The 18,138-nt window shown below is 46.3% G+C and overlaps 1 long non-coding RNA gene across 1 annotated transcript in view; it reads left to right on the forward strand.

Moving 5' to 3' along the window:
* Window positions 1-18,138, forward strand: part of LOC146341084 (uncharacterized) — a 110,755-nt gene that overhangs the window by 55,509 nt on the left and 37,108 nt on the right. Inside the window, exon 2 of the long non-coding RNA XR_014783823.1 lies at window positions 7,310-7,372. This is a non-coding gene — a long non-coding RNA (uncharacterized LOC146341084). The remainder of the gene's footprint in view (window positions 1-7,309; window positions 7,373-18,138) is intronic.

Consider the following 18,138-nt stretch of genomic DNA (forward strand, 5'->3'; position numbering starts at 1 on the left):
ACCCTCCCCTGTCTTTGTCCATAGAGCATAGTGGTTAATAGCAGCATTCAATTTGTACCAGAAGTTCAGATAGTGTCGTCTTCACTCTGTGTCTGTGTCTTGGTCCCTCCCATCCAAGAGGTGGTTTTCAAATGAGGCAAAGGAGTAAAGGCCATGCATGCATTACTTTTGGGCTCTTTAACACTGTGCTTTTATCCTGCGATTGAGATGGATCCTTCATGGAAGTTTGCAGGCTCTTTACATGACACCGCGATCATTTAAGGCGTCTCCTGCACTAAATGCCCTTTGTTCCATTTTTTTAATAGATCACAGATAATGAGCTATCAAATTACCCCATTGTGTTCTGCTTCAATTCCCTCCATGAAAAGAGTAAAAGCGGCAAGAAGAGGAGCAAGATCAATGAAAGATATGGAAGACTCAGATACGGGGAGAAGGAGGGGGAAGGGGATGGGGGAAAGGAAGCGTATGAAAAAGGGAGTCGTCGTGATCCTGCATTTAAAACGGAAGCAGAAAGCCCTGTTTTAAATGCAGGATTTTAGGCTGGTGTAGAGATGCCCCTTGTCTCTCCCTGCACTGCGCACACCTTATCTGTTTGTCTTCTGACAGCTGTCTTTTGTGAGTAGCAGGTGCTGATCTGATGTCTTGGGTTCAAGGCGAGGGGCAATCCAGACCTTGTTGTCTCAGTTCCCAAATGCTTGAGGGTTTGTGAATATAAGCACACTGCAGAATGCACAATACTCAGATTCTGTGCTTAACAGAAGCAGCGGTGGATGCCTAGATAAATACCATTATGTAAATAATTCAACGTGAATGACAGCCGTTAAAACAAATGAACAAAGCACATTTTGGGAAAGATTATCCTGGCTAATTTCTTGTTCTCCCATGGGTGTTTTTATTTTGTTTTTTTATGTTGTCATTGAGGTTTATTTATATATTTTTCTTTTCAGTTCACCTTGCTTGGAACAACTCTGTTCCTTTCCCAGACTCAACATGGTCACTATTGTCATTTTCTCTCTCTTTCTCTGAATGCTAGGGGGAGAATAGCAAAACAAGTGGAGATTCTGTGTTCAGCATCAGCTATAGAAACCAAGTGAGCTTGAAGGTGACACTTAAGAATTACTTAACTTGGGGTGAGATATGGTGAATATCCACATAGCAGTGTTTTGTGGTTTGGGTTTGGTGTTCTAACATATTGGTTTTATGCTGATGCATTGTGACGCACAACAGCCTGCTATATAAGGTGTGTTTCTCTGGTAGTGCTGCCACCATTTACTTTATTTAAATGATTTTTTAAAGTTAAAAAGTAAAATCTGTGTGCATGCTGGTATTCTCAGATGTCATCAGTACTAAATTAAAATCTGTGTGCGTGCTGGTATTCTCAGATGTCATCAGTACTAAAAAAACAAACAAACCCCAACCTAACCAAGCATGGTTCCATGTTGGTTAGAGTGCTGGCTCTGAAATTCCCTAATTTGCCTTACCTAGTGAGCGATTTGGGAAAGCTTGGTGCTGCAATCCTGCTGAAGCTACATAGATAGACCTGGTTAGCCCTTTGGATGGGAGGCCAGGGGGATATCATATAAGAAGTGGGTTATAAATTTAAAAATTTAAAAATTCCCTTGGTTTGCAATGTAGTTTTCTGAGGGCTTGATGTGGGGTCATAGCAGTGTTGGACATAGCATCTGAGGTTCACACAAGGGTTGGGAAGCCATCTTCCTGTCATGATGCCTCAAATGTCACACTGAAGTAGAGACATCCTGGTTTGATGGATCTGAAGAGCAACTGAATATTCAAGGCTGGAGCTGACCACCTGAGGATCACACAAGGGTTGGGAAGCCATCTCCCTGTCATGATGCCTCAAATGTCACACTGAAGTAGAGGCATCCTGGTTTGATGGATCTGAAGAGCAACTGAATAGTGAATAGTCAAGGCTAGGGTTGACCTGACCTGGAAGAGCTTAAGCAGGGCAGCCAGCCAATCAGGAGGCTAGGCTAAGGAGGCGTTCAGGGCCTAGGAGATTCTGAAACCAACTGAGAAGTTTGCTGAAAGCTCAGCACAAGTTAGGCGTTTCTGGTTGGGTGTTTGGTTGAGGCTTTTGGCTATGATGAACCTGAGCTTTTTAGATCTATGGTGCCTCCTACCCCACCCCACCCTGAGAGTTTGTTTTTTGGTTGCTTTGTTTGTTGCTTTGCTTATTTTATATTGTGGGACACAGACGGGGCGGGTGGAACAAGCAGCAGCCCTGTGTAGAAGGCCTCCACACTGACTTGCCACCATTGCAAGCTTGCAAGGGCTTGAGCCAGAAGAGCAAAGACAGGCACTTGAGTGGTGGCCAGAAAACGAAGAGCAAAGGAATAGGACAGAGGGTCAAACAGCAATAGTCCTTGATGGATGACAGACAGTAGAGGAGCCTGTGGCTTTCCTGGAATTGGACATTGCTCTCTCTCTCCTGCCAACCCTGGCGTAAGGAGGCTCTTGTAAAAGCTTAAAAGTTTGCATCATCTGTGTCCCCCACCCCTCTCCCTCTTTCACCCCAGGCCTCAGAGGCTTGAACTGAAAAGCACAATGAGGGAGGAAGAGAAGAAAACAGCCTCATTCCCTAGCAAGACAAAGGATCAAAGAGATGTCTCAGTTGTGTTTTCCAGGCTGTCTGGCACCAGTAGCAGTCAGCTGCCCTTCCAACCAAAAAGCTCTTTTTTTTTAAGCCTTGGGAAGGTGGCTGGAGAGAGTACGCGGTGGTTGCAGCGCCTCCCACCCACCCCCCTTTCTCTCAAACTCTGCATATCACACTTTACCAACATCCAAAAGCTCTGATGGGCCCAGGACCTTCAAGGCTCCATACCCGGCAGATCAGAGGTTGAGATAGCTGCCCTTGCCTCTTCTATGAAACAACATGAGACATTCCTGGCAGAGGGAAGCCCCTCCATGACTTCCCCCACCGTAGATCTTTCCACAGTGACTCATGGGGCTAGGACGTCACTTGCACCCACATGCTTCCCCCACCCTGGAATGTGTAGAGTTACAGTAGCTCTTGAGTCAGACTTAGCCTGTGAAGCCCCATCATAATTTTGTGCTAGCACATTTAGGACTATAATGTGACTGGGTTCTGCTATCCAAACAAATGTTGGCTTCCCTGGCTGTATTTTCATTATGGCTGCAGCTATCAGTTTGGGGGGGCGGGGGATTTCAAGGACAGTGGGATGAGCATGAAGCACCCTTTTCATTTCAGAGAGACTCCAGAGATGGTCCTTGCAGTTACACAGATGCAGCTCAAGATTCTTTCATGCACCACAGTAGACTAGATTGGCTACATCCTGGATTGAAATGGCAAATAGAGATGCATGTGCCCTGTAAGAATATTCCTCAGGATGATTGCTCAGCATCTATCTATGGCTATATTGAAGCTGGAAAGGAATGTTCTCCCAGGTCATATTGGTTGGTGACCATGACGCGATCAGTGTGTGTTTTGCCTTCCTGTGCAGCATACTTGGCTTGTTCCTTCTAGACGTTTCATTTAAGGCAAGCCTGGCCTGTATGTCTGCAGTGCCTTGGCTCCCTACAGGTGGCATGTTGTGATCAGGTGTTCATTCAAATAAAGTTACAATTCTGGGCCCAGACAATCCACATTAGGTGCCCAGAAAAGCTGAATTCTGCAACGCGAGTACAGAGGCAGAGATTTTCAGGAAGCGGAGCTCTGCAATCAGTACCACATTCTGCACTTTTTCTGCTCATCCACAGAATACACACAGCTCTGACTGTGGTCTGGATTGCAAGGGCTGGTTTGTGTGGGTTTGGTGGGACTTCATTCCCTTTCAGTCCCTTCTGACGTTATAATTTAGTAATCCTGTGAAATGTTAACCTAGGCCAGCCTTCACCAATCTGACACCCTCCAGATGTGTTGGACTACAACTCCCATCACCCCCAGCCATGATGGTTGGAGATGATGTGAGCTGTAGCCAAACACAACTGGAAGGCATCAGACCAGGGAAGGCCTACACAATAGCTTGATAATATCAGCACCGAGGGAAACATTTGCACAGACCTTTCACTGTGTGTTCCAGACTGGTTTAGCCAAGAACCTGTGTCATTTACATAGAGCATCCCTAGCATTTCAGCTGGTCTATTAAAATCATTGTTGCAGAACTGTGGGATTTGGAACCATGCTGCTCACATTGGAATGATGTTGTGCTATGGCCGAAACAGGAGTGAACCCAAGTAATTGCCAGCAGTTCTAATCAATGGGAGGACAGACTGCTGTGTGGGTGTAAATAGGTCCTCTACATCCGTCCATCCATCCATCCATCCATCCATCTACCTACCTACCATTTATTTATTTATTGAATTTATATCCTGTCTTTTTTCCTCTTGCAAGGAACCCAAGGCGGCTTACAGTATCCTCTTCCTCCTCTCCATTTTATCCAAACAACAACAACCCTGTGAGGTAGGTTGGGCAGAGAGTCTGTGACTGGCCCAAAGTCACTCAGTGAGCTTCCATGGCCAAGCAGGGACTAGAACCCGGATCTTCTGGCTCCCAGTCCAACACTCTCACCACTAGACCACGCTGGCTGGCTGGCTGGCTGGCTGGCTGGCTGGCTGGCTGGCTGGCTATCTATCTATCTATCTATCTATCTATCTATCTATCTCATATTTATGCCTTGCTATTCAGCTAAGATTGGCTTCCAAAACAGCTTATAATGAAAACATAAACACAATGGTACAATAAATTAGGGACATGCGAGTGTATATAACAGTCTCTTCTGGTCCATGTCAATTGTTGTCCCTGTGTCATAGTCCATAAGCTGGGCTCTTCTTTAGCAGGGGGCAGGGACAGCAGAACGGGGCAGAGGACGCAAACTGCGGAAGTCAAGAGGGACGGTAGAAGCACAGTTCATACATCCCTAGCAGGGAGGGGGGCACATGGACTCTGGGGATGGCTGATGGTAAAGGTGCCAGCCCACAGAGGCAGCCCTTCTGATGGTTTGCAGAATCTTCTGGTCCCCTAGCAGCTGATATCATAGTTCCGGGCTTTTCCCTCCAGAGGGAAAGGGCAAAAGGAGCTGCCAATATAACCAGGGGCTTGCTGATAATAAAGATGCCAACCAATTTCTATTGATCTGCAGACTCTAATGCAGCCTGGCTATGTATGAAAATTCCATTGACCCCTTTGCCATTTCGGTAAGGTTGCACGCAGGTGAGTATGTGCCTCTTTGTGGATGAGGGCAACTGTCGGTGTCTCTTTGTACGTGAGGTAGTTTTCTATGGCTTAACATTGTGCACAGCTGTTGGTGGAAATTGGCTCTGGGCTAGTGGGCTTGCATGTGCATGCTCTTCTTAAGGGTCATGGGACTTGTGTGTGTGCATATTCGTGTGAGAAAGTGTGGACAGTTGGAAAAGTTGGCAAATGTGTTTACTGTCCTCAAAGTTAATTTTTGCAGTTAATTCTAATCAGAGCTTTAATATACTCTGCTAAAAAGAAGTTAAATCCCTGTGCCAATCTAACCCAAATTCTGCAACAAGAAAAGCTGAATTCTGCAGCCTGTATAAATTATACAGATTAAGCACATTTTCATGGTTTCTTTTATTTCTGCGCATAATTTGTTTTCTGCCATATTTATTCTTTTGCACAATTCATTCTGCTGCTGCCGGTCACAGGGAAGGCGAAGAACTAAGCAGGGCCCTGAAGTCTGCTGACCCATCTGACTTCTGAGATTTCTCCCATCATTGCCCACACACTTTCAAGCATATCTTCATATAACCACAAGGTCTAGAAACTTTAAATAAAAAAGTAACATGGGATTCTTGGGAAGCTAAGCTCTGCATCTGAACTCACATTCTGTGTCTTTTATGGTCTCTTGCAGAATTGCAGCATACACACAGCTCTGGGCATTGCCTGCTTTTTATCCAATGTATACTGGAGTCATAAGGCCTAGATAGTTGTGTATGTCATTTTAAGTGAAAGCTGAGATTCTCAGGATGCTAAATTACAGGATGCTGAGTTGCTCATTCCTTGCCTGGAATTGATGCCTCCACCTTTTAAATGCTCTGAGGCTCTTGTGTTCACTTACAACTTCACCTACTGCCAGTGTGAGAGCCAGTGTGGTGTCATGTCTAGAGTGTTGGACTGGGACTCGGGAGATCTGGGTTCTAGTCCCCACTGAGCCATGGAAGCTCACTGGGTGACTTTGGGCCAGTCACAGACTCTCTGCCCAACCTACCTCACATGGTTCTTGTTGTGAGGAAAAAATGAAGGGAGGGAGGATTATGTACACCGCCTTGGGTTCCTTGAGGAGGAAAAAAGGCAGGATATAAATGAATGAATGAATGAATGAAACTGCGGCCAGCAGAATTCTAATTTTGCCAAACTCTTAGCAGGTTGGGGGTGAAGGTAGGAGGGCTGGCCTGGCGAAGGAATGAGGTAAGAGATAATACCACTAGAAGTCTCACACAGGGCACTTAAAGGCGTAAGTACCAACTCTGGGCAAGGATCAAGCAAGCACTCATTGCTGTGATGATCAACCTAATATGTGAACTTCAGCTCCACCTTTGACAATTTCTGAAGCACATTTTGAAGCCATGGAGGTTGCAGGAGCTGCCAGTTCACACACTGCATTGCTTATGTGAATGGATGACACCTGAGGGTGACAACAGCAGCCACAGTGTATTATGGATGTTGACTCTGAGCACCAGTTCAGATGTTTCCTGGGCCGGCCCTGCTCTTCATGTGCCAGAGGTGCAAGCAGGCCTCCTCCCTTCCCCCGGCTGCCATCCTACCCCATGTATGTGCTCTACACAAATTCCAGTTTTGCAGGCACCACATTTCCACTGCTTCCTGCCCCCCAATTTCTGAGGCAGAATGGCGTGAATTGGGGGTTTGTGCATATGGGCCTCCACGAGGAATATTCGCCTCACACAAGTGTTGGGGGAGGGGAGGGATGCAAGACCCCTGCACCGGGCTAGAAAGCGTATGAAGCGACACTGAACTTTTAAAAAACACTTTGTGTCTGTTGCAGCGGCAAGCAAGTCGTCTGCACGTTGGTGAACAAACACCCAAGAACACAACATGTGGCAATGAAGAAATGACAGCCTTCTCTCTCCTTTGCCATCTTTCATCATGTTTGTTTTAATTCTAAGTTTTTAAACAAAAATCTTTCCTGATGTTGTTTGTTTAAAAAAAAAAAACACATGCACCACACCACCGTTTTATCCAATATATTTATCTCCTGCACCCTCCGTTCGTCCCCGCCCCGCCCCACAGTCCCTTTCTGAACTTGTTTGTTCCTGAATTTCCTCCTTTCCTGTCCTTAACCAGGCGTCGGGCGAATTGCAGGAGGGAAGAAGCCTGGACTCTGTTCCCTTTGTTTAAAGTCACCAGGTTAGTAAACGGAGTGGTTGTATTAGTGGGTGGGGTGGACCTGTCAGACCCTCTCCCTTCCATCCTTCACTATTTAACCGTTCCTCCAAAACCACCCCACCCACCCCATCCCCACCCACCATTCTCCTCATTGCAACCACCTCACGTAAGCCCTTGGACCCCTTTCCTAATTTGCTGGCTTTCTAAAGCTTGATTAGAGTCTTGGTAATGAGGATGTCAGAAGGAAACCTCTGTTGCTTACTGATTTGGATGAGAGATTTTGAAATTTGTTTTGCCAAATACACTGACTGGTAAAGGTCATCAGAGCTGTGCTTCCGAGTCATTTTTGCCCAGTGAGGGATCAGGACTGTGGATATATAATGCTGAGCCCCAGAGTGAACAAGAGTGATCTCTGTCCCTGGTGCCTGTGCTCTACTGACCTCCTTGGTTTGGTGTTCTTGCTTGCAGTGACATGTGTCTCTTGAGCTTAGAGTTGCCAGCCAAACAGAATTTTATTAGCAGCGTTGGCTCTGGGTTTTCTGGGGTCTTTGGGCAAGATGCCCTTGCCTCCTCCTCTCCAAATAGCCCCACCCCATTGCTGTTGTCCATACATTTCTCTGTCCTCTGAGACCGATCCACACCACCACCTAGAGGGAGAGGGCCAAGTGAGTAGAGGGCTGTGCTCCTTTTCCTCGCTCCTGTTCACTCTCTTGGAGAGGGCAGGTGAATAGACAGTGACAGCAAGGAAGTGGAGTAGCAAGGTCAGGGAGCTCGAGGGGCTGACGGTGAGCCCCCTACTGGGGAGGTGGGCCTTGGGAGATGCCCAATGATGCCAGCTCCTGGTGCCAGCCCTGTTGACTGGTCTAAACTCTTAGCCAGTTGCCAGAATTGGAGACTGGAAAGAGAAAATTTGCACCCGAGAAATTGTTGCTGTTAATGTACATGTGTGTCATGTAGGAAGGCCAGATGACAGGGCTCCCGCAGTTGCGTAGAAGGGGGAGCCTGCTGAAATTCTGTCTTCTACACCATTATTGGAGGTGCAGAAACTTTGTTCTCTTTTACATTGGGCCACCCTTGTGTCTTGTCCTAGCACATGCCTAGCACATGGAGGGACGTCAGGTCTCGATCCAACGTTAACCCCCACTTTGCAACATGGGACCCACTTTTTTAATAGTGTCTATTCATCATTCTCCTCTCCTTCTGTCTCCTTTTTTTAAGATGTAGAGGGGGAGGAGAAAGAGGGAGATACACTGTTCTTAAAAAAGTTTTTTTTAAAAAAAAGTCCAGTGGTGATGCCCTGGTTGATCAGTTGAAGGGGGATACACCAATTGAAGGTCAGTGGTATAGTGTGCCTCTGTGCTGTCTGTAAAGACTGTGTGTTGTGAATGCAAATGCCTGCACTCTGGGCTGCCCCATAGACCTCTCCCTAACAAGAGGATCGTTTTGGCAAGGTCTCCTCGCTGGGAGCCACCCTTACCTAGGAATAACAAAGTTACTCTGCCAAAACAAAGTTGCTCTGTTCAGGGGTACTTTGCCCCTGCTCAGAATCCTGATGTATGTGCTAACATTTTTGTTTTTGTAAAATAAAAGATGAGAAAGACGCTAGTGGTTTTGCCAGGTTTTCTGGTTTGTTCATCTTGTTTCCCGTTGCTCTGATAATTGGGCTGGCTGTTCTTTTATCTGCCACACCTATGGGTTGATCCCTGGTTGAGAATGACTATGTTCTCCTGGCCTCAGCCATCCTGAAATCTACATATTCAAACCTGGTAGTAAGTCTAACAACATTCCCAGTTTCTCCAGTGTCCTGTATGTGGTCACTTTCCTATGTGAACAGATCCCACCTCCCATACTTCTAGGTTCCTATTCAAATAGGGTGACCAGATGTAAAAGACAACCTTTAACAGTTTAATTTAAAAGGCACCATTAATAGTTGTGTAGAAGAGGGAGTTTCTTGCATGTCAATCTACCCCTGCTGAAATCCGCTCTTCAACACAACTGTTGAATCCGTCTTCTGCATCCGGCCATCCTAAATACCTTATTTGTTTGTTTATTTGTTTGTTTGTTTATTTCTATACTGCCCAATAGCTGTAGCTCTCCGGGTGGTTCACAAAAATTAAAAACACAAAGCGCAACATAAAACAATATAAATATGAAAGCTTAAAACCACAATATAACAGTACAACCAGAATAAAACCCAGCAGCAAGCAGAGATTTAAAATACAGATTTAGAACACCAAAGCTAAAAGTCTAGGAAGCTAAAATGCCTGGGAGAATAAAAAGGTCTTCACCTGGCACCGGAAGGAGTAAAACATAGGTGCCAGGCGAACCTCTCAAGGGAGCTCATTCCAGAGCTGGGGTGCCACAGGAGAAAAGGCCCTCCTCCTGGTAGCCACCTGCCTCACTTCCTTTGGCAGGGGCTCCCAGAGAAGGACTGCTGAGGATGATCTTAGGATCTGGGCAGACACATATGGGAGGAGGCTTCAGATAACCTGACCCCAAGCCGTTAAGGGCTTTAAATGTTAATATCTTCTTTGTCCTCTCATTGCTCCCATGTGCCATTCCTGCTTATGATTCCATAGACCAACCTTCCCCAACATGATGCCCTTCAGATGTTTTGGACTACAACTCCCATCATCCCTGACCACTGTCTGCTGGCTGGAGCTGATGGGAGTTGAAGTCCAAGACATCCAGAGGCCACCTGGTTAAGGAAGGCTGTCATAGACTTAATCTTTCAATTGGAAGGGAAGGGTAAACTTGCCATCTATGATACACAGGTTGGCTGCATCCACACTGTATTTGTCTGGCAAATGTTATGTGTGAATTAGCCCACAGAGAATTATTACAGTTCAAGCTAAATGAGAGGCTGGGAGAGCCCTGATCAGATCTCCTGCGAGTTGTTGTGTTTTTTTTTTAAGTGACAGTGGGGCGGGGGGGGTAACCCTTTCCCCGTGTGCTGTTTTCCCAATCTAAACCACAGACATACACACCCTGCCACTATCTTCCTTGCAGGGAAACTGGAATAAGGTGTCTCTGTTTCCCCCAGGCCACAGGGAAAATAGTAGCTTGGGGTGTGCATAGAGAAAAAAGCACAGGAGGAAAGGGCTAAGCACCCTCCCATAGCACCACATCTCAACCTGATTCCAACCTCCTCCCTGCAGCCGCATTTATTTATTTATTTATTACATTTGTGTCCCGCCTTTTTTCCTCCTTAAGGAAAAAGCTTTAAACAACAACAACAACAACAGAAGAGGTCCAGTCATAGGGCTTCTTCACATGGAGCTTTTATCCTGCTATTGAGATTGCTCACTCATGGAAGTTTGGGGGTCCTTTTCATGACCTCCAGGGTATATCCAGAGGTATTCCCTGGTTATTCCGTCTCAAAAGGATCCGGAAATAATGAACTATCTATTTAAGCCAAATTGTTGCGCTATTAAAAGAGCCACTAGATGGTGCTGTTTCATTGAACACTATGGAAACCTTGAAAATTAAAAACTTCCCCTCTCAGTAATCACATGGTCACTGTTTGGGAGCCCGCTGTAAATGCAGAAAGACTCCACAACGGGAGGACTGCGGGATTTTTCTTTAATGTAAAGGCAGCCATAGAGGTCCTGCCCTCTAGGCTAGTTTCACCCTAAGCTGGCAAATAAACAGCCAGTCAGAAAAAATGGCTCTTTTAATTGGGTGTATTGCCTTTGTTTTTAACAACAGGAAGCGAGGAATACGTGGCAGGGAAGGTCTAAAGACAATGGAGGCCTACGAGCATGTCATAGTGGCAATGGCTGTTTCTGGAGCTAATGCAGGATTATTGTGTCTGTATTACTCATCGCCTTATGCCAGCCTACCCCAACCTGGCACCCTCCAGATGTGTTGGACTACAAGTCGCATAATCCCACAGCCAACTCTACTTGGGTGCAAGGGCCAACCTACATGTTACATCAGGAGGGTGAAACTTGTGGCCCTCTAAATGTTGTTGGACTGCATCATGCCTCACCAGTGGCTATGCTGGCTGAGGGATTATGGGAGTTGTAGTCCAACACATCTAGAGGGTTCTAGGTTGCGGAAGGCTGCCTTATGCCATAAATGTGGTCCAATCTAAAAATCTTTTGTTGGCTTTGTGAAATTTGATGGAGGTTGTTGTTGTTTTGGCCAGTAACCAAGCCTTAGAAGAGGCATTTCAACCTTTTAGAGTTGGGGGTGGGGATGTGCAAAGTATAGGAAACCACCAAACAATTAGTGATCAGGGGAAAGTGGGTGGGGCCAGGGGAAGGGGCATGGCCACCTGGGGAACACTGGAGAGCCGGATTGGGACCCCAGGTGAGCCAGATTTGGCCCGTGAGCCTGAGGTTCAGCACCCCTGTTCTCCACCAACATGTCTTCAAGATAGATAGTCTTCTTCCCTGTTGAGAGCCAGTGTATAGTGGCTAGAGTGTTGGATTGGGAGTTGGGAGATCCAGGTTCTAGTCCCCACTCAGTTATGGAAGCTCACTGGGTGACTTTGGGTCAGTCACAGACTCTCAGCCCAACTCACCTCACAGGGTGGTTGTTGTGAGGATAAACTGGAGGGGGAAGGGGACTATGTACACTGCCTTGGGTTCCTTAAGGTGGAAAAAGGTGGGATATAAATGAAATAAATAATAGCCTTCTTCCCTGTTTCCTATTTAAAATACCTTTTAAAATATAGAGGCTAACTGCAGCAGCAACCTTATCGCTACTGTGGGACCTAGCTGGTTTTATGCCAAGAGGCAGTGTCTTCAGCAAAATGACTGGCTTTATTATAGCAAAGACTTTTAAAACACACACACACACTAAAAATAAAATAATAGGAAAGAAAAATGCTCTGCAGTCCTCACAGCAGCAGCAACAGCCTCTGCTGCTGCGTCTGTCACAATAATAGATTTTATTTCCGTGGCAAGCACCGACTTCGAATGTTTTGGGTGAGGCGTATTTTGAAGTGAGACGGCTGCCAAGAAGGAGCTTAAACCTATTTAAATTAGTGGGGGAAGAGATTTTAAAAGAGGAAACAGAGAGTAGAAACTTGTACTGCCATTATTTAGTTGTCATTTACGTCAGACTCACAAATAGGCTCAGAAAAGTTACTAGATGTGGAAAAAAAATTACTAGCTGATCACACATGCCTATTTTATGCATGGTTACTTGGGAGTAAGCGTCAACCTACACGTTACATCAGGGTGAGCAACATGTGGCCCTCCAGATGTTGTTGGAATGAAACTCCCACCATGCCTTACCAGTGGCTATGCTGGGTAGGGCTGATGGGAGTTATAGTCCTGCAACAACTGGAGGGCCACACATTCCTCATCTCCCCACCTCCCTCGCTACAATTTGTTCTTGAACCTTGTGGGGGAAAATAGCAGCCTGGAGTGGGTGACAGTTTACCACAGGAAACTGGCAGCCATGCGCCATGCTCCTGTTCTGCATCGGGGCTTCAGACTAAAAGTGGAAGCATTAAATACACTAAGGCTGCAATCCTATGTAGGGATGTATGAGAATTTTGTTCCCTTTTGCAAATCATACAAACATGTCCCATGAACGCAAGCAGAAGTGCAATTCTCAGGAAATTTTCACAATTTCCTGAACGTGCATTCATGTATGAAAGTGTGCAGTTGTGCAACTGTGCATTTGTGCAACCACTCCCCTCAAATTTGCATTTTCATGCTTTAGCCTGTAAGAGGAAATGCACATTTCTGTTTGGGAAAAAATGCAAATGTTTCCTGATTGGGGGGCGGGGAAAAAAGCTCATGTTTGGGAACACAAAGGAGGCGAAATGAGCTTTGAGGAAGAATTTAAAGAACCATTGCATGTTCACCCATCCCTAATCCTATACACATTTACCTGGAAGTAGGTCCCATTGCAGTCAGTGGGGCATACATAGAGTTGTGCTATAAATGTACTTAATGTCAAGTGTAGTTCGTCCCTAATTCTCACTGTATCGTGGGGCTTATTCCCAGCTTTAATTAGGCTGCAGTCTTAAGCACTCTTAAGTCACACTAGTGACTAAAGCCTATGGAACTGACAGGGATTTGCTCCTGAGGAAGCATGCACAGGATGGGACTGTTAAGTTATTCGCAGAAGAAGAACCAGATTTTTTTCTGTTTGTTTATTATCTTACTTATTAGTGCATTTATTAGCTTCCTGTCAGAGTTCCTGTCTCTCAAGGCGGCTCACAACATATTAAACCTATCTATAAATAATCATAGATCATAGAATCATAGGGTTGGAAGGGGCCTACAAGACCATCGAGTCCAATGCAGAAAGCCTGATTCTCAGGCAGTCTCCCATCCAATTACTAACCAGGGCTGACCCTGCTTAGCTTCCAAGATCAGACGCGATCGGGTGCATCCAGCCAGTAGAGAACAGATACATTATGAATCAAAAAATCATAAGCTAAAACACACAAACACATCTAAAAATATAGCAGCGATAGAGAAAAATATCACCAGAACAAAAAAATATAAAAATATATAAACCGGCAGCAAAGATGGTAAGTTGGTAGAAAAAACTATTAGCGTTAACAGTTAAAACAGCAATTAAATACCAACCATAAATATTGGTTAAAAGCAATTTGGAATAAATAAGTCTTTAAAGCCTGTTTAAAATACAGGGCCAGCCTTACCATTAGGCAGAGGGAGGTGGTTGCCTCAGTCAGCAGTTGCTTGGGGGAGCAGAGAACAGAGACAAAGTATTGATGGAAAGAGCTACAGATGGAGTCCAGACTTCCCCACACCCCTTAAGCTTGCCAGCTGCCTTTAAGTGCAAAATGTCTTGGTCTGGCCCTGTTAAAAGACATCAATATAGTGGACATATGTAGGGATGTACGAAAGTTCCGCCACGGATCTTGGGGAGGCCAAATGCCAGCGCATTCGGCCCCCCGAAATCGGTGGCGGAACAGCCCCCCGCCCCCCCGGGATGGGACTTACCTTAGGCAGACCTTCCTGGCAGCGGCAGCTCTGGCGGCGGCTCTGGCGGCGGTTTGGCAGTGGCGGCTGCGGCGGCCGGTCTTCCGACCGGCTGCCGCCGCCGCCGCCATTTCCAGGTAAAAACAAAACAAAACAAAAAAACGTGATAGGCTACGTAAAGATTTACGTAGCCTAACACGGCTAGATTTTAAAAAAACACCGTGATAGGCTACATAAATGTTTACGTAGCCTATCACGGCTGATTAAAAAAAACACAAAAAAAGCACGTCTACGCTATTTGCGTTCCCCTTATTTTCGCCGTCTTAGTCTACGTAAATGTTTACATAGACTAAGACGTGCCAAAATAAGGAACACAAATGGCGGCGCCCATGGGCGCGCGTTTTTTGTTTTAATCAGCTGTGATAGGCTACATAAACATTTACGTAACCTATCACGGCTGACTGCAGGGATGCAAATGGCGGCGGCTACGGCCACTGCCATTTGCGTCCCTGCTAGCCAGCGGCCGGATGTCTGGCTGCTGGCGGAGCCGGCCGGTGGTTCCGCAGAATCCCTGCGGAGCAGAGCTGGCCGGCCAGGATTCTGGGGGGGAGGAATGGAGCGCCTCCCCCCCCGGCCAGGATTCCAGGGGGAGGGACGGAACGCCTCCCCCCCAGCATCAGCATAATCCGCGGAAAGGTAAATACCTTTCGTACATCCCTAGACATATGTACCTGTGTAGGGTGGGAATTCCAGAGGCGAAGGTTCTCTTTCCTGCTTCAGTTTTTCCTTGCCACACATAACCACTATTTACAAGCCTCGGTCATATACTAGCCATCTGGAATTAGAGCAGGGTGGGGTGATGTGACAGAGATGATTTTATTATGGAGAGTGGCGGCCCTCGTGACAAAGCGGATGGCTCTCCAATATTGTTAAAATGAGACATTCTCCCTTGAGATCTGGGGTAGTAAAGTGGCTCACAATGCAAGCCTATGAATATCTCCTCAGAAGTAAGTCCTATTGTGTTCACTGGAACTTACTAGTGGGTAAGAGTGTATAGGACTGCAGCCTAAGAGACTGAGCTATGAGTCAAGAAGTCTCTTCCAGGATTACTGCTCTTGTAATCCTAAGAGCAGCCACCTTTTAATTGAGCATTGGGAATGATCCAGTGCAACTGATTTGCAGCAAGTTCAGTGCAGACAAAGAAAAGTAGTCCTTCAAGTGGTGCATAATTAATCCATGGAATTAATTGCTACAAGTTGTAGTGATGGCCACAGGCATAGACAGCTGTGAATCCCCTACCCTACCTACGTTGGAAAATTCTTCACTCCTCCACTACCCCCACAACCCCCCTCTTTCTTTCTTTTTAAAGATATTGGTCACATTTGTTCAATGTACCTTTTTTGGGCAGAGCTGAGTAATTGGCTGGAAATGAATGAAAGCCGCCAACAGCTGATTGCCCCTTATTAACAGCGCAGTAAAATTCCAAGCAGGAAAGCTCCATTGGCAGATATTGGAGACGAGAGGAGGCACAGATGTAGTCACAAGCTTCCTACTGCTTGATTGTCTTTTATTTGTTTTTCAGGGTTGCTTTGTTTTGTTTTTATTATAAGGGCTTAGTCCACCAGTGTTGTGGAGTGGGGGAGAGAAGACATGTTTATATCTTTCAATACTTGACTATAAATCCCTCACCAGCTTGAACATAGGTAGAGCTGTGCTGGATCAGATCACAGGTCCATCTGCTCCATGTCCTGTTTCTCACAGTGGCCAACCAGATGCCCATGGGAAAATGACAGGGGAGAGTGTGAGGACTTAAGCCAGGAAGGGGGCGGGGGCCAACTTCTTTTGGTCCAGGGGCCAGATTGCCCTCCGGACCAAACCTGGCAGGCTGGATGCCCAAACTTCCATGGGCCGGCTTAGGCAACCACACAGGCTGGATTAGGCCTGTGGGCCAGAGGTTGCCCTCCCCTGATACAAGCCCCCTCCTGCTCTTGGTCCCCAGCAACTGGGTATTTACCTGGATTTAGCATACAGCCATAACACCACTAGTAGCCATGACAGCCCTTATCCTCCATATTTATTTATTTATTTTTATTTAAAACATTTGTATCCTGCCCTACATCATTAAGATCTCAGGGCAGTGTACAGATAAAATAGATTTAAACAGTATAACACAATAAATAATTTAAACAGCTAAAAACATATTAAACCATTAAAGAAGCTACTACCAATTAAAATCTAAAACAACAAAACAGTTAAAACAGTGTGCTGCTTTAGGGAATGCATTTAGCCCTCAAAGGCTTTGGGAAAAACTCACGTTTTTACTTGGCGCCGAAACGTAATCAATGTCTGCACCTATTGGGCCTCCAAGGGGAGGGCATTCCACAACCGGGGTGCCACAGCAGAGAAGGCCCTCTCCCAGGTCCCATCATAGTGTATATCTTGCAGTGGTGGGACGCAGAGGAAGGCCCCTCCAACAGATCTCAGTCCTCAGGCAGGCATATATAAGGAGAGGTGCTCCCTCAAACATCGTGATCCCAAGCCGCTTAGGGGTTTAAATGTCATCACCAGAACCTTGAATTCCAACCAGAAGCATATTGGCAGCCAGTGCAATTCCTTTAAAACTGGTGTTATATGTTCTTTACGAGATGTTCCAGTCAGCAGTCTAGCTGCTGCATTTTGCACTAGCAGCAACTTCCAAGTCGTCTTCAAGGGCAGCTCCACGTAAAGTGCATTGCAATAGTCTAATTGGGAAGTTACCAGCGCATGTACTACTGTGGCCAAGTTATCCCTGTCTAATATGTCTAATCCCCTTAAGGCCATCGAAACTGATGGTCTTCACCACATCTTGTGACAGTGAATTTCATCAGTTAACTATGCATTGTATGAAACAGTGCTTCCTCTTGTCTGTCCTGAATCTACTACCAATCAGCTTTGTTGGATGACCCTGGGTTCTAGAGTTATGAGAGAGAAAGGCCTCTCTTTATCCAGTTTCTCTAAACCAGGGAAGTTGGACCTCTTTCAGCCTGAGGGCAGACTTCACTTCCAGAGAATCTCTCAGGGGTCACATTCTAGTGGTGGGTAGAGAACATAAGAACATAAGAAGAGCCCTGCTGGATCAGACCAAGGGTCCGTCTAGTCCAGCATTCTGTTCACACAGTGGCCAACCAGCTGTCGACCAGGAAAACACAAGCAGGGCACGAGTGCAACATCACCCTCCCGCACATGTTCCGCAGCAACTGGTGTACACAGGCATACCACTCCTGGTACTGGAGGGAACACCAAAGGCAAAAGGGGAGGGACCAAAGGCCAAAATACAAACATGACCAGCATATTTTAACTTAAAGCTCTTAATGCCAGTAACCAAGCCTTAGAAAAGGCATTTCAATCTTTTAGAATTGGGGGGTGGGGATGTGCAAGGTATAGGAAATCACCAAACTAGTGATCAGGGGAAAGTGGGTGGGGACAAGGGAAGGGGCGTGGCCATCTGGGGAACACTGGAGGGCCAGATTAGGACCCCAGGTGAGCCAGATTTGGCCCGTGAGCCTGAGGTTCAGCACCCCTGCTGTACACCAGCATGTCTTCAAGATAGCCTTCTTCCCTGTTTCCATTTTAATCCCCATGGTGAGGCAAGAATGGTCTCTTGGTAGTAGTATCCATACTATGTACCTTCAAGCTAATCTCCCATAAATTCCTGTCCAATTGTTAAGATCATGTTTGGAGGCTCTTTTCTGGGTGCTGTCTCCCACAATGGGGCGATAAGTGGCTACCAGGGAAAGAGTCTTCTCTGCACTGGCCCCCATTCTGCGGAATACCCTTCCCAGGTAGATCAACCCGGAGTTGTGGGAACCTGACTTCCCGAAGCTGAGGCACAAG

Source organism: Heloderma suspectum, chromosome 6 (genome assembly GCF_057233095.1).
Source record: "Heloderma suspectum isolate Gila_16-S chromosome 6, 16-S_ref, whole genome shotgun sequence".
NCBI classification, from domain to species: Eukaryota; Metazoa; Chordata; class Lepidosauria; order Squamata; family Helodermatidae; genus Heloderma; species Heloderma suspectum.